The following is a 27,208-nucleotide window of genomic DNA, read 5'->3' on the forward strand; positions in this document are numbered from 1 at the left end:
CTCCTCTCACTAAGGGTTTTATAGTCACTGCCCCCCCTCCTCCTCACACTAAGGGTTTTATAGTCACTGCCCCCCCCTCCTCTCACTAAGGGTTTTATAGTCACTGCCCCCCCTCCTCCTCTCACTAAGGGTTTTATAGTCACTTCCCCCCCCTCCTCAGCTAAGGGTTTTATAGTCACTGCCCCCCCCCCCTCCTCTCACTAAGGGTTTTATAGTCACTGCCCCCCCCTCCTCACACTAAGGGTTTTATAGTCACTGCCCCCCCCCCTCCTCTCACTAAGGGTTTTATAGTCACTGCCCCCCCCCTCCTCTCACTAAGGGTTTTATAGTCACTGCCCCCCCCCCTCCTCTCACTAAGGGTTTTATAGTCACTGCCCCCCCCCCCCCCCCTCCTCTCACTAAGGGTTTTATAGTCACTTCCCCCCCCCTCCTCTCACTAAGGGTTTTATAGTCACTCCCCCCCCCCTCCTCTCACTAAGGGTTTTATAGTCACTGCCCCCCCTCCTCCTCTCACTAAGGGTTTTATAGTCACTTCCCCCCCCTCCTCCTCTCACTAAGGGTTTTATAGTCACTGCCCCCCCCCCCTCCTCACACTAAGGGTTTTATAGTCACTGCCCCCCCCCCTCCTCTCACTAAGGGTTTTATAGTCACTCCCCCCCCCCCTCCTCTCACTAAGGGTTTTATAGTTACTGCCCCTCCTCCTTCCTCTCACTAAGGGTTTTATAGTCACGGCCCCTCCTCCTCACACTAAGGGTTTCATAGTCACTGCCCCCCCTCTTCCTCTCACTAAGGGTTTTATAGTCACTGCCCCCCCTCCTCCTCTCACTAAGGGTTTTATAGTCACTGCTGCCCCCCCCCCCTCCTCTCACTAAGGGTTTTATAGTCACTTCCCCCCCCCCCTCCTCTCACTAAGGGTTTTATAGTCACTGCCCCTCCTCCTCCTCTCACTAAGGGTTTTATAGTCACTGCCCCTCCTCCTCTCACTAAGGGTTTTATAGTCACTGCCCCCCCCTCCTCTCACTAAGGGTTTTATAGTCACTTCCCCCCCCCCCTCCTCTCACTAAGGGTTTTATAGTCACTGCCCCCCCCTCCTCTCACTAAGGGTTTTATAGTCACTGCCCCCCTCCTCCTCTCACTAAGGGTTTTATAGTCACTGCCCCCCCTCCTCCTCTCACTAAGGGTTTTATAGTCACTTCCCCCCCCCCCTCCTCTCACTAAGGGTTTTATAGTCACTGCCCCTCCTCCTCCTCTCACTAAGGGTTTTATAGTCACTGCCCCTCCTCCTCTCACTAAGGGTTTTATAGTCACTGCCCCCCCCTCCTCTCACTAAGGGTTTTATAGTCACTCCCCCCCCCCCTCCTCTCACTAAGGGTTTTATAGTCACAGCCCCCCCCTCCTCTCACTAAGGGTTTTATAGTCACTGCCCCCCCTCCTCCTCTCACTAAGGGTTTTATAGTCACCCCCCCCCCCCCCCTCCTCTCACTAAGGGTTTTATAGTCACTGCCCCCCCCCTCCTCACACTAAGGGTTTTATAGTCACTGCCCCCCCCTCCTCCTCTCACTAAGGGTTTTATAGTCACTCCCCCCCCCCCTCCTCTCACTAAGGGTTTTATAGTCACTGCCCCTCCTCCTCCTCTCACTAAGGGTTTTATAGTCACTGCCCCCCCTCCTCTCACTAAGGTTTTTATAGTCACTGCCCCCCCCTCCTCTCACTAAGGGTTTTATAGTCACTGCCCCCCCTCCTCCTCTCACTAAGGGTTTTATAGTCACTTCCCCCCCCCCCTCCTCTCACCAAGGGTTTTATAGTCACTGCCCCCCCCCCCTCCTCTCACTAAGGGTTTTATAGTCACTGCCCCCCCTCCTCCTCTCACTAAGGGTTTTATAGTCACTGCCCCCCCTCCTCCTCTCACTAAGGGTTTTATAGTCACTTCCCCCCCCCCCTCCTCTCACTAACGGTTTTATAGTCACTCCCCCCCCCCCCTCCTCTCACTAAGGGTTTTATAGTCACTGCCCCCCCCTCCTCTCACCAAGGGTTTTATAGTCATTGCCCCCCCCTCCTCACACTAAGGGTTTTCTAGTCACTGCCCCCCCTCCTCAGCTAAGGGTTTTATAGTCACTGCCCCCCCTCCTCCTCTCACTAAGGGTTTTATAGTCACTGCCCCTCTTCACACTAAGGGTTTTATAGTCACTGCCCCCCCCCCCTCCTCTCACTAAGGGTTTTATAGTCACTGCCCCCCCCTCCTCTCACTAAGGGTTTTATAGTCACTGCCCCCCCCCTCCTCTCACTAAGGGTTTTATAGTCACTGCCCCTCCTCCTCTCACTAAGGGTTTTATAGTCACTTCCCCCCCCCCTCCTCTCACCAAGGGTTTTATAGTCACTGCCCCCCCCTCCTCCTCTCAGTAAGGGTTTTATAGTCACTCCCCCCCCCCCCCCCCCTCCTCACACTAAGGGTTTTCTAGTCACTGCCCTCCCCCTCCTCTCACTAAGGGTTTTATAGTCACTGCCCCCCCTCCTCAGCTAAGGGTTTTATAGTCACTGCCCCCCCTCCTCCTCTCACTAAGGGTTTTATAGTCACTGCCCCTCCTCCTCACACTAAGGGTTTTATAGTCACTGCCCCCCCCCCCCCTCCTCAGCTAAGGGTTTTATAGTCACTGCCCCTCCTCCTCTCACTAAGGGTTTTATAGTCACTGCCCCCCCTCCTCAGCTAAGGGTTTTATAGTCACTGCCCCCCCTCCTCCTCTGACTAAGGGTTTTATAGTCACTGCCCCCCCCCCCCCCCCCTCCTCTCACTAAGGGTTTTATAGTCACTGCCCCCCTCCTCCTCTCACTAAGGGTTTTATAGTCACTGCCCCCCCCCCTCCTCCTCTCACTAAGGGTTTTATAGTCACTGCCCCCCCCCTCCTCTCACTAAGGGTTTTATAGTCACTGCCCCCCCTCCTCCTCTCACTAAGGGTTTTATAGTCACTGCCCCCCCCTCCTCACGCTAAGGGTTTTATAGTCAGTTCCCCCCCTCCTCCTCTCACTAAGGGTTTTATAGTCACTGCCCCCCCCTCCTCCTCACACTAAGGGTTTTATAGTCACTGCCCCCCCTCCTCCTCTCACTAAGGGTTTTATAGTCACTGCCCCCCCCTCCTCACGCTAAGGGTTTTATAGTCAGTTCCCCCCCTCCTCCTCTCACTAAGGGTTTTATAGTCACTGCCCCCCCCCCCCTCCTCTCACTAAGGGTTTTATAGTCACTTCCCCCCCCTCCTCCTCTCACTAAGGGTTTTATAGTCACTGCCCCCCGTCCTCCTCTCACTAAGGGTTTTATAGTCACTGCCCCTCCTCCTCACATTAAGGGTTTTATAGTCACTGCCCCCCCTCCTCTCACTAAGGGTTTTATAGACTGCCCCTCCTCCTCCTCTCACTAAGGGTTTTATAGTCACTGCCCCTCCTCCTCACACTAAGGGTTTTATAATCACTGCCCCCCCTCCTCCTCACACTAAGGGTTTTATAGTCACTGCCCCCCCTCCTCCTCTCACTAAGGGTTTTATAGTCACTGCCCCCCCTCCTCCTCTCACTAAGGGTTTTATAGTCACTGCCCCCCCTCCTCCTCTCACTAAGGGTTTTATAGTCACTCCCCCCCCCCCCTCCTCTCACTAAGGGTTTTATAGTCACTGCCCCTCCTCCTCCTCTCACTAAGGGTTTTATAGTCACTGCCCCTCCTCCTCTCACTAAGGGTTTTATAGTCACTGCCCCCCCCTCCTCTCACTAAGGGTTTTATAGTCACTGCCCCCCCTCCTCCTCTCACTAAGGGTTTTATAGTCACTCCCCCCCCTCCTCTCACTAAGGGTTTTATAGTCACTTCCCCCCCCCCCCCCCCCTCCTCTCACTAAGGGTTTTATAGTCACTGCCCCCCCCTCCTCTCACTAAGGGTTTTATAGTCACTGCCCCCCCTCCTCCTCTCACTAAGGGTTTTATAGTCACTCCCCCCCCCCCCCCCCCCTCCTCTCACTAAGGGTTTTATAGTCACTTCCCCCCCCCCCCCCCTCCTCTCACTAAGGGTTTTATAGTCACTCCCCCCCCCCTCCTCTCACTAAGGGTTTTATAGTCACTGCCCCTCCTCCTCCTCTCACTAAGGGTTTTATAGTCACTGCCCCTCCTCCTCTCACTAAGGGTTTTATAGTCACTGCCCCCCCTCCTCCTCTCACCAAGGGTTTTATAGTCACCCCCCCCCCCCCCCCTCCTCTCACTAAGGGTTTTATAGTCACTGCCCCTCCTCCTCCTCTCACTAAGGGTTTTATAGTCACTGCCCCTCCTCCTCTCACTAAGGGTTTTATAGTCACTGCCCCTCCTCCTCTCACTAAGGGTTTTATAGTCACTGCCCCCCCCTCCTCTCACTAAGGGTTTTATAGTCACTGCCCCCCCCCCCCCCTCCTCTCACTAAGGGTTTTATAGTCACAGCCCCCCCCCTCATCTCACTAAGGGTTTTATAGTCACTGCCCCCCCTCCTCCTCTCACTAAGGGTTTTATAGTCACTTCCCCCCCCCCTCCTCTCACTAAGGGTTTTATAGTCACTGCCCCCCCCTCCTCACACTAAGGGTTTTATAGTCACTGCCCCCCCCCTCCTCCTCTCACTAAGGGTTTTATAGTCACTCCCCCCCCCCCCCCTCCTCTCACTAAGGGTTTTATAGTCACTGCCCCCCCCTCCTCTCACTAAGGGTTTTATAGTCACTGCCCCCCCTCCTCCTCTCACTAAGGGTTTTCTAGTCACTCCCCCCCCCCCTCCTCTCACCAAGGGTTTTCTAGTCACTGCCCTCCCCCTCCTCTCACTAAGGGTTTTATAGTCACTGCCCCCCCTCCTCAGCTAAGGGTTTTATAGTCACTGCCCCCCCTCCTCCTCTCACTAAGGGTTTTATAGTCACTGCCCCTCCTCCTCACACTAAGGGTTTTATAGTCACTGCCCCCCCCCCTCCTCAGCTAAGGGATTTATAGTCACTGCCCCTCCTCCTCAGCTAAGGGTTTTATAGTCACTGCCCCCCCTCCTCCTCTGACTAAGGGTTTTATAGTCACTGCCCCCCCTCCTCCTCTCACACTAAGGGTTTTATAGTCACTGCCCCCCCCCCCTCCTCAGCTAAGGGTTTTATAGTCACTGCCCCCCCTCCTCCTCTCACTAAGGGTTTTATAGTCACTGCCCCCCCCTCCTCAGCTAAGGGATTTATAGTCACTGCCCCCCCCCTCCTCAGCTAAGGGTTTTATAGTCACTGCCCCCCCCCCCTCCTCCTCTCACTAAGGGTTTTATAGTCACTGCCCCCCCTCCTCCTCTCACTAAGGGTTTTATAGTCACTGCCCCCCCCCCTCCTCAGCTAAGGGTTTTATAGTCACTGCCCCCCCCCCCTCCTCCTCTCACTAAGGGTTTTATAGTCACTGCCCCCCCCCCCCCCCCCCCCCCCTCAGCTAAGGGTTTTATAGTCACTGCCCCCCCCCCTCCTCCTCTCACTAAGGGTTTTATAGTCACTGCCCCCCCCCCCCTCCTCCTCTCACTAAGGGTTTTATAGTCACTGCCCCCCCTCCTCCTCTCACTAAGGGATTTATAGTCACTGCCCCCCCTCCTCCTCTCACTAAGGGATTTATAGTCACTGCCCCCCCCCCTCCTCTCACTAAGGGTTTTATAGTCACTGCCCCCCCTCCTCCTCTCACTAAGGGTTTTATAGTCACTGCCCCCCCCCCCCTCCTCTCACTAAGGGTTTTATAGTCACTGCCCCCCCTCCTCCTCTCACTAAGGGTTTTATAGTCACTGCCCCCCCCCCCCTCCTCCTCCTCTCACTAAGGGTTTTATAGTCACTGCCCCCCCTCCTCCTCTCACTAAGGGTTTTATAGTCACTGCCCCCCCTCCTCCTCTCACTAAGGGATTTATAGTCACTGCCCCCCCCCCCCCCCTCCTCTCACTAAGGGTTTTATAGTCACTGCCCCCCCTCCTCCTCTCACTAAGGGTTTTATAGTCACTGCCCCCCCCCCCCCTCCTCTCACTAAGGGTTTTATAGTCACTGCCCCCCCTCCTCCTCTCACTAAGGGTTTTATAGTCACTGCCCCCCCTCCTCCTCTCACTAAGGGTTTTACAGTCACTGCCCCCCCCCCCCCCTCCTCAGCTAAGGGATTTATAGTCACTGCCCCCCCTCCTCAGCTAAGGGATTTATAGTCACTGCCCCCCCTCCTCAGCTAAGGGATTTATAGTCACTGCCCCCCCTCCTCACACTAAGGGATTTATAGTCACTGCCCCCCTCAAGCTAATGGTTTTATAGTCACTCCCCCCCCCCCCCCCCCCCCCCCCTCCTCACGCTAAGGGTTTTATAGTCAATGTGAAATGCTCCCAGCGCTGTTTTACAACCCCAAACTTATGAACCTAGTCCACACCGTTTCCTGTGTAAATGTATCCCAGCCCCCAGGTCGAGAGGGGGGGAGTTGATTCTGACACGCGGAACTATTTTTGTAAAAATAATAATAAAAATAAAATGTACAAATTAAACAAAAACATTTAAAATATCAAAACTAATTTAGACAGTGAGTTAATGATGTAGGACACACGCAGCGTGTACATGCTACCTGTTACTGCAATAACCTGCTCTGCGAACGCACATGATAATAAATGTGGTATTTTGTAGTCTAAAGGCAATAAGCACGCATGTATTCTAAGGATGTCGTCTAGTGAAATTCTCTAACGTTCTTCAAGTGTCTTTAGTTTTTCACAAAGTAAAGTCCATGGGCTTGACCATGCTCTAAAAGAAGGACTTTGACAGATGTGCTGAAATGAACTGTAAACTGTCTGGGCTACTCTGACTGTCAGTGGGCCCTGTCTCCTGTAGCTCAGTGTGTGGGATTTTACTGAGCTGTCACATTTAATTAGCATTCCACAAGCATAAAGCAAAACAACGGGATCTGCCACTAACACAATACTCATGTTGTTTTCACACCAGGTCTAGTGAGATCGTTGTGTTGTTGTTTCAATACCCCACAGAATCTGATAACCTTCGTAGGCCAGTGAAGAGAATGGCTTTGTTTTCAGTCCGACTATTATTGTAAACAAATGCCAGATCTCACAACGCCTGGATAGGGGTTCACCATATCAGCTCACCACATCATATAATCAGTCTGATGCCCGACTGCAAACATTGTATTGGTTAATGCAATGCATTGTCTGCAATGTAGTCATCCTGGAACGTGCTCTTCGGTCATTAGTCAGGGGGTTGTCAGGTCCCCAGTTGTTTTAAATAAGCTATGTTGACCAATGACTGGTGTTCAGAAGTGTGTCAAGCTATATTTAGATTTTGGAACTGCCGATGGAAAAATGTGTGATACGCTCTATGGATTCCTTTTGATACTAAGGAGTGCGAGTGTCCACTTTCTTCAGAATCTATAATGGGTTAAAGCACATGCTGCAGGATTATGGAATCAGCCAAAACAAATGACTGAACACCTCCCACACATTTACCCACACGCATGGGCAATCACACACTTGGTGTATGTGTGTGTGTGTTTTAAAAGAGATTCTTCTCAACAGTAGAGCTATACTACATCCTGTAATAGCGGTCTCTGTCAGGATGTCTCCATGCATTCAGTCAGGCAGGTATAGCAAGGCTTGTTGGATCTACCCGTGTGTGTAAGACGATAAGCATAAACATACACGCAGATATTGGATCATAAGAAGGTGAATCATGAAATGTAGAAAAGAAAGGCTTCCTTCCTCAGATAGCGGGGGCTTCTTTCTGGACATCAGATACGGTCTTTACATTTTAACGAACACAATAAAGTCCCTTCAGCCAGCTCCTCCGGTTCTAGCTAATCAACAGTGTACAGAAGCGTGACTGTTCCAGGGGACGGAGAGGTGGAGGAAGGAATGGGGGGCATGGGGTCTTTCATGGCTGAAAGTAAGGCTGCGTCCTGAATGGCAGGGTGTGTGAGGGACTGGGAACGGAAAAGGGGGATGGGGGGGGGCCGTGGGGTCTTTCATGGCTGAAAGTAAGGTTGTGTCCTGAATGGCACCGTGTTCCCTGTAGTGCACACCTTTTGACCAGAGCTGTATGGGTCCTGGAGAAGAGGTGTGAACTATGTAGGTTGCCATCCGGGATGCACCCTAATAGGTGTGGTGTTGAAGCCACTCCAGGCCATGTTTTAATCACTATCAGATGTCCGAGAGAGGCCTGCCTTGCAGTCTGGAGCGATTTACGAGGGGCTGCCTGGCTGGATGAAGGAAAAAAAAGGTGTCTTTGTTGTCTAAGAGAGAAATTAGTTGTTGACTAAGTTGTTGTGTTTGGAATGTTACGCTAACGGTGTTTGTGTCAGTTGATAAAACTTGTTCTTGATGTTCGTTGAAATTGTTGATTGGAAAGGGAAAAAGGAGTGATCTAATTGACTGTCCCTGACACGAAACAATAAGCATTTAAGTTTCCTAAGTTTGGCTTGGCCCAGACCAAGCTCTGTGGGAGGATGCAGGCTCAACAAGTTGGGTGAAGGCTGTCATAAAATAAGCATGGTAAAATCCTAACGTCTTTACAAGCACTGTAAAAAAAATAGCTAGTATGTGTAGCCCCCACACATTCGGGCTGGGGTGTGAAGGAGAACGTGTCGGATTCCTCCTGAATCTAAAGCAGAAAGATCTCAAGCATAACCACCGCCGGGCAAAAATACATCGAGACGACTGACATTAAATATCAATGTTAGTTTGAACAGCAGGATTTTCAATATTTAAAATATAATTCACTTTTGTAGAAAACTCAACTAAAAATCAAACCGACCATTTTATTTCTGTGTAAATTAAATCCCTGGAGAGTTAGACCCCATGTAATCATGACTATCTATCTATTTGACTTGCTTTGGCAATGTAAACATATGTTTCCCATGCCAATAAAACGCCTTGAATTGTTAGTTCAGCTTCTGTTCATACCCGTCAAATGTTACGTGATTTCGCGGCTACCCCTTTGTGTCGCCTCAATGGTAACTAAGCGGCTTCAGCCTGTTGCCAGGAGACCTAGTCCTGTCTGTGTGTAGCCTACCACCCAGGCCTGGTGAATGGAGGCTCCAGGGGTGGGCTCCAGGGCCACTGTCTAATCCCTGGAAGGTGAGGCCCTGGCTGACTGTGTCAACAGGGCTGATGAGAATGAGAACCAGAGAGTCCCAATGTGGGTGGGGGGGAAACGATGTCAGGCTCTAGGAATAACATTCCATCAGGGGGTGGCTGCACACCTTTTCAGAAGAGCTGCCCGTTGCCTTGGTCAGGGTGGTGGAGAGCGATCAAGGCCCCTCAACCGGCCAGCTTACTGTATACTTACCAGGCAGACACTCACTGGCTCTAGATCAGCTGAGTTCCAACACTCGCTCACCTCCTCAAAACAGCTCTGACTGGCTAGTGACCAGCAGGGCCCGTGTTCCTAAAGCGCCTGAGTGTAGGAGTGCTGATCTGGGATCAGTTATGCCTTTTTTAGATCATAATGAATAAGATTTATATGGACAGGGAGTGGACCTGATCCTATATCAGCACTCCTACTCTGAGACACTTTTATGAATATGGGTCCTGTTCCACTCCACCTTTCTGTCTCCTCTCTTTCACTGATAGGGTTGCCAGTGTCTTCTCCTCCTTCCTTCATCCTGTCGTCAAGACGGATGAGAGGATATGAGAGAACCGTGCAACCTCGTCTGTTTATTTTTACCTGCTGCTCTCACCCCTCACGCTGCTCAGACGCTGACCCTTGACCCGGGTGGCGATCACAGAGGATTTGGATGAGTCTTTGAACCTGTGTGTGCTCAGGAGCTGTCCTGCTGGAATTGATGGATGTTGTAGGGCTCTCCCAAAGGGGTTTAGTTGATGCACGCAGTGTTGTTCAAGCGGTGATTCAGTCTGCCGTTTCTCCATGTGCCCCGCAAATCAGAACAGGTCTGAACATGTAAATGCAGCAACCGTGGCTTCAAATACTATTGACATCCTTTGTTATTTTAGCTTTTGCTTTACCCTGCCATAAGTGCCAGATGGGCAGGGTTTGCACAATATTCTATTGCTTACATTGCCCCAGACAAAGCCAATTGAGCCCAGATAAAGTATTTTCAATGATTTAAAATGTGATTGATATGAATACCCATCAAGACAGTGTCCTACACATCACCGATAGGGGTTAAGGAGGGATAGTTTGAAATGGTGTAGGAAGCTTCTGTGTTTCGTTCTAGACACCTGGTAAAGTACACCAGTAAACTGTGCATTCGGTACCTCGCACCTGGGAAAATGTTTGCTGTGGAAACATTACATCAGCAACACTTTTGGTATCCCGTCAATCAAACCTAGATGGACGGATAGACATGCAGGCAGACTAGTGTTGTCTTTGGACAGGCAGCTTACAGCGGAGTCCTCTGTGTATCACTGTGGTGGGATTAATGAGTACTTCCACCAGGGGTTCAGGTGAGGACACGACATAGGTCCAGGACTGTGACTGTGGAGATGGGCCCCCAAGCTACAGCTGTCCACAGGCTGTGACCGAGTGAGGGTGACTGTGGAGATGGGCCCCCAAGCTACAGCTGTCCACAGGCTGTGACCGAGTGAGGGTGACTGTGGAGATGGGCCCCCAAGCTACAGCTGTCCACAGGCTGTGACCGAGTGAGGGTGACTGTGGAGATGGGCCCCCAAGCTACAGCTGTCCACAGGCTGTGACCGAGTGAGGGTGACTGTGGAGATGGGCCCCCAAGCTACAGCTGTCCACAGGCTGTGACCGAGTGAGGGTGACTGTGGAGATGGGCCCCCAAGCTACAGCTGTCCACAGGCTGTGACCGAGTGAGGGTGACTGTGGAGATGGGCCCCCAAGCTACAGCTGTCCACAGGCTGTGACCGAGTGAGGGTGACTGTGGAGATGGGCCCCCAAGCTACAGCTGTCCACAGGCTGTGACCGAGTGAGGGTGACTGTGGAGATGGGCCCCCAAGCTACAGCTGTCCACAGGCTGTGACCGAGTGAGGGTGACTGTGGAGATGGGCCCCCAAGCTGCAGCTGTCCACAGGCTGTGACCGAGTGAGGGTGACTGTGGAGATGGGCCCCCAAGCTACAGCTGTCCACAGGCTGTGACCGAGTGAGGGTGACTGTGGAGATGGGCCCCCAAGCTGCAGCTGTCCACAGGCTGTGACCGAGTGAGGGTGACTGTGGAGATGGGCCCCCAAGCTGCAGCTGTCCACAGGCTGTGACCGAGTGAGGGTGACTGTGGAGATGGGCCCCCAAGCTACAGCTGTCCACAGGCTGTGACCGAGTGAGGGTGACTGTGGAGATGGGCCCCCAAGCTACAGCTGTCCACAGGCTGTGACCGAGTGAGGGTGACTGTGGAGATGGGCCCCCAAGCTACAGCTGTCCACAGGCTGTGACCGAGTGAGGGTGACTGTGGAGATGGGCCCCCAAGCTACAGCTGTCCACAGGCTGTGACCGAGTGAGGGTGACTGTGTCCAACTGTACTGCCGTGTGGATCTCCAGTAATTCTCCATGTAGCTGTATCATGTTCAATATGGTGTACGGTGAGGTTGCCTCAAGACACTGATCTGAGATCAGTTTTGCATTTCCCCCCACTAATGGTTAAGGTTAGGATAGGGGGAGGAAAAGATTAACCTAGATCTGTACCCAGGGTAAACTTCACCATGGTGCATTTTTTAAATTCAACTTAAGTCAGGTAAGAACAAATTCTTATTTTACAATGACGGACAAACCCTCCCCTAACCCGGACGACGCTGGGCCAATTGTGCGCCGCCCTATGAGACGGCCAGTTGTGATTTAGCCCAGGGTCGAACCAAGGTCTGTAGTGATGCCTCTAGCACTGAGATGCAGTGCCTTAAACCGCTGCGCCAATCGGGATCAGAGATGCCCTCAGAACAATGCTAGCCATGAACTCAATGTCCCACCACGGGGTCAGACCACGGCCTTTTCAGTATGGGGGAACGTTGGAGAATTGAGATGAGTTCGGGAGACTGATCTTTACTCTGTTATACTGCTGCTGCTGATGATAGCAGCTTTGTACTCATAAAAAGACCCTGGAATGTTTTTGATTAAAAAGATGCACAGCCACGATAGTGTGTTCCACTTCAAATAATGCTTTGAACCTTGTGTGTGTGTGTGTGTGTGTGTGTGTGAGAGTGTGTGTGAGTGATAGAGTCCTACGTGTGTCTGACATGCAGATGAAACGAAGCCTGCTGTCTGATAGGACTACTGAAGATATTGCATGCCTCCTCCTTATTGATAATTAAAGTGCCAGTGAGTCTGGCAGCCTGCTCTCTGCTCTACTGCCCTCCCTCCCTTACTCCATTGACCATGTTCATCCAGGCTTGAGCATCACTGACCACCTGCTGGGACACCCTCTCACAGGTATCCATTTGAAACAGGACATGGAAGAGGTGAGCTCCAGTACGGCATCCATATTCCCCATTTGAATAACTCTGACTTTGCTGATGGCTACTTTATTGAGGAAAAGTTACGTTTCCTATGACTGTGACGTGCTGTTGTCCCACCTAGCTATCTGAATTCACTAAATGCAAGTTGCTCTGGATGCAGTAAGAGCGTCTGCTGAATGACTAAAATATCAATGTAAAAAAATGTGAAGTCATCCTTCGTCGGACAAAATGGCGTTCTATTATGGATGCCATATGACCAAGAATCCCTCATAGATATAAAGTACTCCGGCCGTCCTCCGCTGTGGATCCCATCGCGGTGCAACTTAGGGCTGGGAATTTCCAGGGACCTCACGATACGATATTATCACGATATGTTATTGTCACAATACTATCATAGTATGATAATATCATGATACGTAGGTGCCAATAGGATTTGTTTTGAGATTGGACACTGCGATCATTTCAAAATATATATATATATATTTTTGTGATTTGATGTTCCAACCGTATTGCTCACCATTTCTGCTGCAGAGAGATGAGAGAGGTTGAGAAGATTTAGTTTTAATCAGTCATGGAAATAAGTTCTGAAAATATTGTGGCCCACTATTTAAAAAGATGAAGAACACGCTACAGGATAGACAATCCTTGAGTTTTGGTGCAGATACAGCCGACTAGCTACTCCACTCTGACTTCTAGCCGGGGCCTCTCAGACAGACTCAGCAGTCTGGTGATTGAATCAGGAAGCCGTCGTTCTTTTAATGCCTCAGTGTAATCCAAGCCAGCTGCATCACTGTAAATACACTGAACAAAAATATAAACACAACATGCAACAATTTCATTGATTTTACTGAGTTACAGTTCATATGAGGAAATCAGTCAATTGAAATAAATAAATGAGGCCCTAATCTATGGATTTCACATGACTGGGAATACAGATATGCATCTGATCACAGATTATTTTTTTTAAAGTAAAAATAAAAGTAGGGGGGTGGATCAGAAAACCAGTCAGTATCTGGTTTTACCACCATTTGCCTCATGCAGCGCGACACATCTCCTTCACATAGAGTCGATCAGGCTGTTGATTGTGGCCTGTAGAATGCTGTCCCCACTCCTCTTCAATGGTTGCTGGATATTGGCGGGAACTGGAACACGCTGTCGTACAAATTGACCCAGAGCACCCGAGACCTGCTCAGTGGGTGACAAGACTGAGTATGCAGGCCACGGAAGAACTGGGACATTTTCAGCTTCCACGAATTGTGTACTGATCCTTGCGACATGGGGTCGTGCATTATCTTGCTGAAACATGAGGATGGCGGTGGATGAATGGCCTGACAATGGGCCTCAGGATCTCGTCACGGTATCTCTGTGCATTCAAATTTCCATTGATAAAAATGCAATTATGTTCGTTCCATAGCTTATGCCTGCTCATAACATAACCCCAGCAAACTGCTCGCCCACATGACGACATACTGCCTGATACAGTTGAAACTAGGATTCATTTGTGAAGACCACACATCTCCAGCGTGGCATTTTCACACTGAAGTCGGTTAAGACGCCGAACTGCAGTCAGGTCAAGACCCTGATGGGGACGACGAGCACACAGATGAGCTTCCATGAGATGGTTTCTGACAGTTTGTGCAGAAATCCTTCAGTTGTACAAACCCACAGTTTCATCAGCTGTCCGGGTGGCTGATCTCAGATGATCCTGTTGGTGAAGAACCTGGATGTGGAGGTCCTGGGCTGGCGTGGTTACACGTGGTCTGCGATTGTGAGGCCGGTTGGACGTACTGCCAAATTCTCTAAAATGACATTGGTAACATGGTAACATTTACATTATCTGGCAACAGCTCTGGTGGACATTCCTGCAGTCAACAAGCCAATTGCATGCTCCCTTAACTCTAAATCCATGCCCTTGTGCTGTGTGACAAACCTGCCTGTCGCCTTTTATTGTCTCATGGTGCACCTGTGTAATGATCCCAATGATTCCCAGCACAAGGTGCACCTGTGTAATGATCCCAATGATTCCCAGCACAAGGTGCACCTGTGTAATGATCATGCTGTTTATAATCAGCTCTTTGATATGACACACCTATCAGGTGGATTGATTATCTTGGCAAAAGACACATGCTCCCTAACAGGAATGTAAACAAATTTGTGCACAAAATGTGAGATGTTGAACATTTCTGGGATCTTTTATTTCAGCTCATGAAACATGGGAACAAAACTTTACATTTTATTTGATTTTATTTTTATTTGACCGTTATTTTACCAGGTAAGTTGACTGAGAAAACATTCTCATTTACAGCAATGACCTGGGGAATAGTTACAGGGGAGAGGAGGGGGATGAATGAGCCAATTGTTTGTTACATGTTGCGTTTATATTTTTGTTCAGTGTATAATGCACGTATTCTACCTGAATAATACCATATATTGTGTAAAAAACAAAATTGTTTTAAAGAACCCAGAAATTGCGTAAATCATGGCCATGATTAGTTTAAAATGGCTTAGATTGATATTAAGATTACATGAATGGCTGTTAGGAACATGCTCCCAGTTTGCTACATTTGAATTAGGCTTCTGCACTAAGCACAGGGCCAACCACAGACCCAACTCAAGCACATTACAGTCCAGCTGTAAACAGACATACCTCGGAGCGAGTGGGATGGCTAAATTGAAAAGACGAGTAGGCCTAGTGCATTCCCCACAGCAGCCCTCCCTTCGTATGCATCAACTTCCTGTTTAGGATATTAGGTAGAAAACAAGTATGCACACACACACTGTGTTTATACCCAATGACTGTGTACACTACTACTAGCACCTCTACCTCTGCTACCTCTACCTCTACTACTGCAACCTCTACTACTGCTACTACTACTACCACCTCTACCTCTGCCACTACTACTACTGCTACCTCTACTACAGCTACCTCTACTACTGCTACCTCTACTACTGCTACTACTACTACCACCTCTACCTCTGCCACTACTACTGCTACCTCTACTACTGCTACCTCTACTACTACTACTACTACTACTACTACTACTACTACTACTACTACTACTACTACTACCACCTCTACCTCTGCCACTACTACTGTTACCTCTACTACTGCAACCTCTACTACTGCTACTACTACTACCACCTCTACCTCTGCCACTACTACTACTGCTACCTCTACTACTGCGACCTCTACTACTGCTACCTCTACTACTGCTACTACTACCACCTCTACCTCTGCCACTACTACTGCTACCTCTACTACTGCTACCTCTACTACTACTACTACTACCACCTCTACCTCTGCCACTACTTCTGCTACCTCTACTACTGCTACCTCTACTACTACTACTACTACTACTACTACTACTACCACCTCTACCTCTGCCACTACTACTGTTACCTCTACTACTGCAACCTCTACTACTGCTACTACTACTACCACCTCTACCTCTGCCACTACTACTACTGCTACCTCTACTACTGCTACCTCTACTACTACTACTACTACTACTACTACTACTACTACCACTACTACCACCTCTACCTCTACCTCTGCCACTACTACTGTTACCTCTACTACTGCAACCTCTACTACTGCTACTACTACTACCACCTCTACCTCTGCCACTACTACTACTGCTACCTCTACTACTGCTACCTCTACTACTGCTACCTCTACTACTGCTACTACTACCACCTCTACCTCTGCCACTACTACTGCTACCTCTACTACTGCTACCTCTACTACTGCTACTACTACCACCTCTACCTCTGCCACTACTACTGCTACCTCTACTACTGCTACCTCTACTACTACTACTACTACTACTACCACCTCTACCTCTGCCACTACTACTGCTACCTCTACTACTGCTACCTCTACTACTACTACTACTACTACTACTACTACTACTACTACTACTACTGCTACTACTACCACCTCTACCTCTGCCACTACTACTGCTACCTCTACTACTGCTACCTCTACTACTACTACTACTACTACTACCACCTCTACCTCTGCCACTACTACTGCTACCTCTACTACTGCTACCTCTACTACTACTACTACTACTACTACTACTACTACTACTACTACTACTACTACTACCACCTCTACCTCTGCCACTACTACTGCTACCTCTACTACTACTACTACTACTACTACTACTACTACTACTACTACTACCACCTCTACCTCTGCCACTACTTCTGCTACCTCTACTACTACTACTACTACTGCTACTACTACCACCTCTACCTCTGCCACTACTACTTCTGCTACCTCTACTACTGCTACCTCTACTACTGCTACTACTACCACTACCTCTGCCACTACTACTGCTACCTTTACTACTACTACTGCTACCTCTAATACTACTACTACTACTACTACTACTACTACCACCTCTACCTCTGCCACTACTTCTGCTACCTCTACTACTGCTACCTCTACTTCTACTGCTACCTCTACTACTGCTACCTCTACTACTACTACTACTGCTACCTCTACTACTACTACTGCTACCTCTACTACTACTACTGCTATCTCTACTACTACTAACGCTACCTCTACTACTGCTACCTCTACCTCTACTGCTACCTCTACTGCTACCTCTACTACTGCTACCTCTACCTCTACTACTGCTACCTCTACTACTACTACTACTACTACTACTACTACTACTAATACCGTATGTTTTCTTCCCATCATGCCAAGCAATCATGGATTATACTAAGATGTTGCTGAACATCATCTACTGAACCAGAGATCAGTACAGTATACTCAGGGCACAGAGTATGGTGAAGTTGCCCCTAAATGCTGATATTGGGTCAGCTTAGCATTTTCTCTACTGATGGTTTAGGTTAGAATTGGGGGATGGGGAAGCTGACCCTAGATCTGTACCTAGGGGAAACTTCACCCCGGAGCCAGTTTGATCCTTTTGGTTGTTCCCACTGCTGGTGTTTCAACCCCATTCTAGGTGGTCTGCCACACGGCCTTGAGACTCACTGTGTTTGTGAGCGCCTGTCTGCCAGAGCGTCTCCCCGGCTCTCCCCGGCTCTCCACGGACCCAACTAATCATCAAGCCTAAGATGTTTTTGAATTAGGTGACTGTGAGTGCAAAAACCCCTTTGGGTCTCCAGGACCAGAATTGGTAAACGCTGGTTGAGGCAATCCTCTCTGTGGATGAGAACCTTTTTCACATGTTGACCTGTGAAACTAACTTGGTACCATTTCAGAATATAGTCGGTATCAACAACCAGTGAGTCTTTTTTTTAAATGTATGTAAAGGAAAATAAATGAAGGCATACAATCCCCTGACAGTGTTTGTGAAGATCTAATTAGGTGTATATACAATTATTGTAGTCGCTCATTACGTTTTATACAAAGCAGACTTGTATCTGACCTGGAAACGGCATGTGTTTTTGCCAAAGGCAGCTGAAACCAAACTTTCACTCCAAATGACACCCTATTCCCTTCTAGTGCACTACTCTGGTGCACTGCCATAGTGCACTACTTTTGACCAGGGCACTATCTAGGGAAATAGGGTACCATTTTGAGGGGATATCTCAACATTTCACAAACGTGCCTTCACATCTACTGTAGTTCCTCCAACAACAAGGCTGCATTCAACACTGTGTGGAACGTTGCAGATAGAAATGTGGTGAAGATAGCTGACGCCATTCCTTTCTTCTACAAGTCAGACACGTGTTTTGTAGATGGACACAGTGTCTATCTGAACATTCCACAATGAACATGCACGAATAAGGATTCAACTGAACGCCTGCTAAATGGATTTCCCAAAGACACCAGTGACGTGTGTGTGTGTGTGTGTGAGAGGGAGGTAGAGACATTCCCGTGATGTTTTCAACATGCCTACTTCATTCAGGTAAATTATATCCCACTCGCATCTGAAAACAACACATGGAGGGATCACAAAACCTGGTGTGTGGATGTGTGTGAAAGAACAGTTTAAAGTGCTGGGTAGTGTCATGTGGTGTAGGTATTGTCCTGGGCCCGTATTTATAAATTGTCTGATCTAGGATCAGGTCCCCTCTTTATTCATTATGATCTAAAAGGCTGAAACGCTTTGAGTTCAGGACCTGGTGCTGTTGAAGGCTGAAACGCTTTGAGTTCAGGACCTGGTGCTGTTGAAGGCTGAAACGCTTTGAGTTCAGGACCTGGTGCTGTTGAAGGCTGAAACGCTTTGAGTTCAGGACCTGGTGCTGTTGAAGGCTGAAACGCTTTGAGTTCAGGACCTGGTGCTGTTGAAGGCTGAAACGCTTTGAGTTCAGGACCTGGTGCTGTTGAAGGCTGAAACGCTTTGAGTTCAGGACCTGGTGCTGTTGAAGGCTGAAACGCTTTGAGTTCAGGACCTGGTGCTGTTGAAGGCTGAAACGCTTTGAGTTCAGGACCTGGTGCTGTTGAAGGCTGAAACGCTTTGAGTTCAGGACCTGGTGCTGTTGAAGGCTGAAACAAACGCTTTGAGTTCAGGACCTGGTGCTGTTGAAGGCTAAATGGCTGTGGTCTTTCTGTAGAGCACATGGAGGTTACCAGCCTTCCATCTGTGTAAGGGGTGCAGTCCATTCTGCATTATAGCTTTTGTTTTCTTCTCTACCCTGTAGTTCACCGTGTGTGTGTGTGTGTGTGTGTGTAAACAGTTGATTCCCCCAGAGCCCCTGACCCAACAAATCACAGCGCACACAGTGACTCTGTTACCGATACGTTCCGTTTTTCGACAGTAAATCAGAGGTTGTTTTATTAGTCTCTAGCGCTGGTGGTGTGGATTGTGCTTCCCGTCAGTGTCTCTCTTGTAAATCATTCAGGGGGTGACGGCTCTGAGAAAGTCAGTGAAAGAAGGGATTTACCCGTAATCCTACATTGATCCTTACAGAAACAAGCCTGTCTGGCACGTTGCCTCACGCCAGCCCACAGCCCGCACAAACACCTGAGGTAGCGGTGAAACCCGACACCTTCAGTGACATTTCTGCTTCCTGCATAAAAGGAGGACTTCACCTGCCGTTGGGAGGGGAACGCTGCAGTGAAAAGAGGTGTCGCCACTCTCCTGTGGCACCAACAAATTGTCAACGTTAAAGTGTTGTACTGTCTCGGACCATACTGTCTCTCTGGTAGAGGATATGCTTTAGGTATTGCGTCGACATGATGGACAGTGACGTATCCTATTTGGGTCTATATTGTCACTACAACCTGGTCTGTGTCAACTGTAAACAGTGAAGGGCAAGGCCTAAATGTGGGAATATTTCTCCCTTTAGTAACACCAGTCATCATGAATCGGGTCCTTTGTTCTAACTATAGCCCACAGGGCTTAGAGTGTTTTATGTGGTTGCCAAACGAGGCAGCAATAAAAGGAAATGTGTGAATTTAATCCAGTGTGAGTTGCCAGGTTGGATGATATTTTCTTATATAAAAAAAAAAAAATATATATATATATATAATCACTCCCCCAATTACCGGTGGAAAAGAAAGTGTGAGTGTGTGGGGACCATGTGTGTCTGCGTGTGCATGGTGTATGTGTGAGTAGGCCTTTATGTGGCTCCTTATCCTAGAGAGTGTGAGTGTGTGGGGACCATGTGGGTCTGCGTGTGCATGGTGTATGTGTGAGTAGGCCTTTATGTGGCTCCTTATCCTAGACCCCTCTTTCCAAACATTTCACATGCAACAATGCAACAACCCCGGAATGAAAAATGATCAGTAGAAAGGTTAACGATGATTGTGTAGTACAACACTTAATCAAATTAACTTATTCTATATTTTACTGTAGATGGCGACTGCAAAGTCCGCATTAGTTTCAAAGGATCTATTAGGTCACAGCCTTCTCACTTCCCTCAGACCAACCAAGGAAAAACAAAGGCTTTTCCGGGTGGCCGAGGGAGGGAGGGAGGGAGGGAGGGAGTCAGCAGCCTTCAGTGCATTCCAGCTTTGTTCCATGATATCACAGTTACGCTCAGCAGCTGTGTGTGTGGAACTTGTCTCTCCTCTCGCTCTCTCTCTCTCTTTCCCTTGCTCTCTCGCGCTCGCGCTCTCCCTCTCTTTCCTTTGCTCTCTCGCGCTCTCCCTCTCTTTCCCTTGCTCTCTCGCGCTCTCCCTCTCTTTCAGTTGCTCTCTCGTGCTCTCCCTCTCTTTCCCTTGCTCTCTCGTGCTCTCCCTCTCTTTCCCTTGCTCTCTCGTGCTCTCCCTCTCTTTCCCTTGCTCTCTCGTGCTCTCCCTCTCTTTCCCTTGCTCTCTCGTGCTCTCCCTCTCTTTCCCTTGCTCTCTCGTGCTCTCCCTCTCTTTCCCTTGCTCTCTCGTGCTCTCCCTCTCTTTCCCTTGCTCTCTCGTGCTCTCCCTCTCTTTCCCTTGCTCTCTCGTGCTCTCCCTCCCTTTCCCTTGCTCTCTCGTGCTCTTCCTCTCTTTCCCTTGCTCTCTCGCGCTCTCCCTCTCTTTCCCTTGCTCTCTCGTGCTCTCCCTCTCTTTCTCTCTCTTCTCTGGTTACACAACATGACAGCGACTCCATTCAACTCGAGCGACTCCCCCATGTGTGCCTTGGACAGGGGGACGGGAAGGGGAGACTGGGGGTGTCAGTTTGAGGACTGCTGACTTCACTACACTACAGCCGAAGGTGAGAGGGGGTGGGGACAGGAGGTGGAGGGGTGGGGACAGGAGGTGGAGCGGTGGGGACAGGAGGTGGAGATGAGCTGTGGACAGCCTAAGAGAGACATGTCGCTATTAGGCTCTAAGAGACAGTCTACTGGGCAGACAGAAGGTCTGGAGCCTGCATGGCATGCCCAGGTCCCAGCCCTCACCCCCACCCTCTGTGACTCATGCAGCCCAAACGTGGTCTGCTAGGGTGGGGTTGGTGTGCGACGAGCATCCCTCTTTAACCTTGGAGGACCAGCTGCAGACAGGACTCTGGATCAACCCATTTGTCATGCTGTTGTCAAGGTGATAAATACACCATACTCCTCATCTATAGACGTATGGAGGATGGTAGAGCTGATGCTTTTGAAATCCATATTAAATCAAGGGCACATTAGCCATAGAAATGACATAGTTGAGAAGAAGCATGTTCATGAAGTGCAAGAATTGCCGTGGCAATTACATTGATATTGTGAGGACTAAGGGGATGTGCCTTATTGTTGTGCTTTGTGGCCCCAAGGGGTCACTATACTTCCAGTGGTCTGACAATGGCTACCACTGTCCACACCGTTATAATCCTAGATGGATTGAAGTTGCCCCAAGTGCTGATTTTGGGTCAGTTTTGCATTTTCCCCACTAATGGTTAAGGTTAAGATTGGGGGTGGGGAAGCTGATCCTAGATCTGTAGCTAGGGACAAATTAACCCTGGAGCCACAATCTACAATGAACAGAAATATAAACGCAACGTGCAACAATTTTATAGATTTTCTTGAGTTACAGTTCATGTAAGGAAATCAGCCAATTGAAATAAATTCATTAGGCCCTAATCTATGGATTTCACATGACTGGGAATACAGATATGCATCTGATCACAGATGCATTTAAAAAGTAGGGGCGTGGATCAGAATACCAGTCAGTATCTGGTGTGCCAACCGTTTGTCTAATGCAGCGCGACACATCTCCTTCCTGTTCATTGTGCGAAGTTGCTGGATATTGGCGGGAACTGGAACACGCTGTCGTACACATTGATCCACAGCATCCCAAACATGCTCAATGGGTGACATGTCTGGTGAATATGCAGGTCATGGAAGAACTGAGACATTTTCAGCCGTCAAGAATTGTGTACAGATCCTTGCGACATGAGGGAGTACATTTATCATGTTGAAACATGAGGTGATGGATGAATGGCAATGGGCCTCAGGATCTCGTCACGACATCTCTGTGCATTCAAATTGCCATGTCCGTAGTTTATGCCTGCCCATACCATAACCCCACCACCACCATGAGGCAACGTTGACATCAGTAAACCGCTCGCCCACACGACACCATACACGCTGTCTGCCATCTGCCTGATACAGTTGAGTCATCCGGGAAAAGCACACTTCTCCAGCGTGCCTGTGGCACTCAAAAGTTAGTATTTGCCCACCAAAGTCGGTTACGACGGCGAACTGCGGTCAGGTCAAGAACCTGGTGAGGATGACGAGCATGCAGATAAGCTTCCCTGAGATGGTTTCTGACAGTTTGTAGAAATTCTTCAGTTGTGCAAATCCACAGTTTCTTCAGCTGTCTGGGTGGCTGGTCTCAGATGATCCAGCAGTTGAAGAAGCCGGATGTGGAGGTCCTGAGGCCGGTTGGACCTACTGCCAAATTTTCTAAAATTATTTAAGAGGTGGCTTATGGTAGAGAAAATAACATTTAATTATCTGCCAACAGCTCTGGTGGACATTGCTGCAGTCATCATGCCAATTCAATGCTCCCTCAATTTGACACTTGTGGCATTGTGTTGTGTGATGGAACTGCACATTTTATTGTGGCCGTTTATTGTTCCCAGCACAAGGTGCACCTGTGTAATGATCATGCTGTTTAACCAGCTTCTTGATATGCCACACCTGTCAGATGGATGGATTATCTTGGCAAAGGAGAAATGCTCACTAACAGGGATGTAAACAAATTTGTGCACAACATTTGATAGAAATAAGCTTTTTGTGCGTATGGAAAATTTCTGGGATGTTGTTTATATTTTTGCCCACTACAAAGGGAAGCACAGCCGAGAGCTGCCCAGTGACACGAGCCTACCAGACGAGCTAAACTACTTCTATGCTCACTTCGAGGCAAATAACACTGAAACATGCATGAGAGCACCAGCTGTTCTGGAAGTCTGTATAATCAATCTCTCCGCAGCCGATGTAAGACCTTTAAACTGGTCAACATTCACAAGGCCGCAGAGCCAGACGGATTACCAGGACGTGTACTGCGAGCATATGCTGACCAACTGGCAAGTATCTAAACTGACATTTTCAACCTCTCCCTGTCCGAGTCTGTAATACCAACATGTTTTAAGCAGACCACCATAGTGCCTGTGCCCAAGAACACTAAGGTAACCTGCCTAAATGACTACCGCCCCGTAGCACTCACGTCTGTATTCATGAAGTGCTTCGAAAGGCTGGCCCATGGATCACATCAACACCATTATCCCAGAAATCCTAGACCCACTCCAATTTGCATACTGCCCCAACAGATCCACAGATGATGCAATCTCTATTCCACTCCACACTGCCCTTTCCCATCTGGACTAAAGCAACACCTATGCGAGAATGCTATTAATTGACTACAGCTCAGCGTTCAACACCAGAGTGCCCTTCAAGCTCATCAATAAGCTAAGGACCCTTGGACTAAACACCTCCCTCTGCAACTAGATCCTGGACTTCCTGACGGGCCACCCCCAGGTGGTAAGGGTAGGTAACAACACATCCGCCACGCTGATACTCAACACAGGGGCCCCTCGGGTGCATGCTCAGCCCCCTCCTGTACTCCCTGTTCACTCATGACTGCACGGCCAGGCAGGACTCCAACACCATCATTAAGTTTGCCAATTACACAACAGTGGTAGGCCTGATCACCGACAACGACGAGACAGCCTATAGGGAGGAGGTCAGAGACCTGGCCGTGTGGTGCCAGGACAACAACCTCTCCCTCAACACAAAAGAGATGATTGTGGACTCCAGGAAAAAGAGGACCGAGCACGCCTCCATTCTCATCGATGGGACTGCAGTTGAGCAGGTTGAGAGTTTTAAGTTCCTTGGTGTCCACATCACCAACAAACTAACATGGTCCAAGCACACCAAGACCGTTGTGAAGAGGGCACGACAAAACCCATTCAGGAGACTGAAAAGATTTGGCATGGGTCCTCAGATCCTCAAAAGATTCTACAGCTGCACCATCGAGAGTTGCATCACTGCCTGGTATGGCAACTGCTCGGCCTCTGACTGCAAGGCAGTACAGAGGGTAGGGCATACGTACACCGTATATCACCGGGGCCAAGCTTCCTACCATCCAGGACCTCTATACCAGGTAGTGTCAGAGGAAGGCCCTAAAATTTGTCGGACTCCAGCCACCCTAGCCATAGACTGTTTTCTCTGATACTGCACAGAAAGTGGTACAAGAGCGCCAAGTCTAGATCCAAGATGGTTCTAAACAGCTTCTACCCCCAAGTCATAAGACTCCTGAACACCTAATCAAATGGCTACTTAGACTATTTGTATTGCCCCCTCCTCCCCCCACTTTAATAACTCTACCTACATGTACATATTACCTCAACTAACTGGTGCCCCTGCACATTGACTCTGTACCGGTACCCCCCTGTATATAGTCTCGCTATTGTTATTTTACTGCTGCTCTTTAATTACTTGTTACTTTTATTTCTTATTCTTATCTGTATTTTTTTAGGGGCTCGTTAAATAAGCATTTCACTGTAAGGTCTACATCTGTTTGTATTCTGCATTTCACTGTAAGGTCTACATCTGTTTGTATTCTGCATTTCACTGTAAGGTCTACATCTGTTTGTATTCTGCATTTCACTGTAAGGTCTACATCTGTTTGTATTCTGCACGTGACTAATATGATTTGATTTGACACCTGTGTTGAACATGTCTGCCTTTCGTTGATGGGGATTCTAAGGAAGCTTTACTGATCTAACCACACACACACACACACACACACCTGTCTGCAGCCTTCACCATAGTGAAGCACAAGATTATCAGCCTTGAGAACTGTGTTGGCAAAAGTAGTTAGCGGCTTCCTCATTTATCTCCTGTCTTAACTTGAATCTCTGTTTTGGACTGAAACTAGTTTCCTAAATGAACTGGGGAAATGACACCCAAATATCCCACTACACTATTCTGTTACACTACTGTTCCCAGATTTAGGAGGTGGTTCGAGAACAGTACATTACAGTAAAGGTGTGCTCTTCCCGGCACCATTTCTCTCAGTGTCCTTGTCTGAGTCCCAAGTGGGACACTTTAACCTACCTCATCAAAGTGGGACACTTTAACCTAACTCATCAAATAAAAACAAATCACATTTTATTCGTCACATGCGCTGAATACAACAGGTGTAGTAGACCTTACAGTGAAATGCTGAATACAACAGGTGTAGTAGACCTTACAGTGAAATGCTGAATACAACAGGTGTAGTAGACCTTACAGTGAAATGCTGAATACAACAGGTGTAGTAGACCTTACAGTGAAATGCTGAATACAACAGGTGTAGTAGACCTTACAGTGAAATGCTGAATACAACAGGTGTAGTAGACCTTACAGTGAAATGCTGAATACAACAGGTGTAGTAGACCTTACAGTGAAATGCTGAATACAACAGGTGTAGTAGACCTTACAGTGAAATGCTGAATACAACAGGTGTAGTAGACCTTACAGTGAAATGCTGAATACAACAGGTGTAGTAGACCTTACAGTGAAATGCTGAATACAACAGGTGTAGTAGACCTTACAGTGAAATGCTGAATACAACAGGTGTAGTAGACCTTACAGTGAAATGCTGAATACAACAGGTGTAGGTAGACCTTACAGTGAAATGCTGAATACAACAGGTGTAGTAGACCTTACAGTGAAATGCTGAATACAACAGGTGTAGTAGACCTTACAGTGAAATGCTGAATACAACAGGTGTAGTAGACCTTACAGTGAAATGCTGAATACAACAGGTGTAGTAGACCTTACAGTGAAATGCTGAATACAACAGGTGTAGTAGACCTTACAGTGAAATGCTGAATACAACAGGTGTAGGTAGACCTTACAGTGAAATGCGGAATACAACAGGTGTAGGTAGACCTTACAGTGAAATGCTGAATACAACAGGTGTAGTAGACCTTACAGTGAAATGCTGAATACAACAGGTGTAGGTAGACCTTACAGTGAAATGCGGAATACAACAGGTGTAGGTAGACCTTACAGTGAAATGCTGAATACAACAGGTGTAGTAGACCTTACAGTGAAATGCTGAATACAACAGGTGTAGGTAGACCTTACAGTGAAATGCGGAATACAACAGGTGTAGGTAGACCTTACAGTGAAATGCTGAATACAACAGGTGTAGTAGACCTTACAGTGAAATGCTGAATACAACAGGTGTAGGTAGACCTTACAGTGAAATGCGGAATACAACAGGTGTAGTAGACATTAGAGTGAAATGCTGAATACAACAGGTGTAGTAGACCTTACAGTGAAATGCTGAATACAACAGGTGTAGGTAGACCTTACAGTGAAATGCTGAATACAACAGGTGTAGTAGACCTTACAGTGAAATGCTGAATACAACAGGTGTAGTAGACCTTACAGTGAAATGCGGAATACAACAGGTGTAGTAGACCTTACAGTGAAATGCTAAATACAACAGGTGTAGTAGACCTTACAGTGAAATGCTGAATACAACATGTGTAGTAGACCTCACAGTGAAATGCTGAATACAACAGGTGTAGTAGACCTTACAGTGAAATGCTGAATACAACAGGTGTAGTAGACCTTACAGTGAAATGCTGAATACAACAGGTGTAGTAGACCTTACAGTGAAATGCGGAATACAACAGGTGTAGTAGACCTTACAGTGAAATGCTGAATACAACAGGTGTAGTAGACCTTACAGTGAAATGCTTAATACAACAGGTGTAGTAGACCTTATGCTGAATACAACAGGTGTAGTAGACCTTATGCTGAATACAACAGGTGTAGTAGACCTCACAGTGAAATGCTTACCTACAAGCCCTTAAGAAATAATAAATAAAAATAACAATTAATTAAAGAGCGACAGTAAAATAACAATGTGGAGGCTATATACAGGACGTACCGGTACAGAGTCAATGTGGAGGCTATATACAGGGGGTACCGGTACAGAGT

General features: G+C 48.1%; 1 protein-coding gene across 5 annotated transcripts in view; it reads left to right on the forward strand.

The window, feature by feature from the left end:
- bmpr1ba (bone morphogenetic protein receptor, type IBa) overlaps positions 1-27,208 on the forward strand; it is a 156,975-nt gene that overhangs the window by 38,472 nt on the left and 91,295 nt on the right. Inside the window, exon 1 of one of the 5 annotated variants that reach the window (XM_036979378.1) lies at positions 20,790-21,003. The exons of the other annotated variants lie outside the window; for them this stretch is intronic. The gene's annotated coding sequence lies outside the window, so the exon portion shown is untranslated. Of the gene's footprint in view, positions 1-20,789; positions 21,004-27,208 lie in introns of those variants that run through there. 5 annotated transcript variants of the gene reach the window in all.

The sequence above is a fragment of the Oncorhynchus mykiss genome, chromosome 6 (genome assembly GCF_013265735.2).
Source record: "Oncorhynchus mykiss isolate Arlee chromosome 6, USDA_OmykA_1.1, whole genome shotgun sequence".
NCBI lineage: Eukaryota > Metazoa > Chordata > Actinopteri > Salmoniformes > Salmonidae > Oncorhynchus > Oncorhynchus mykiss.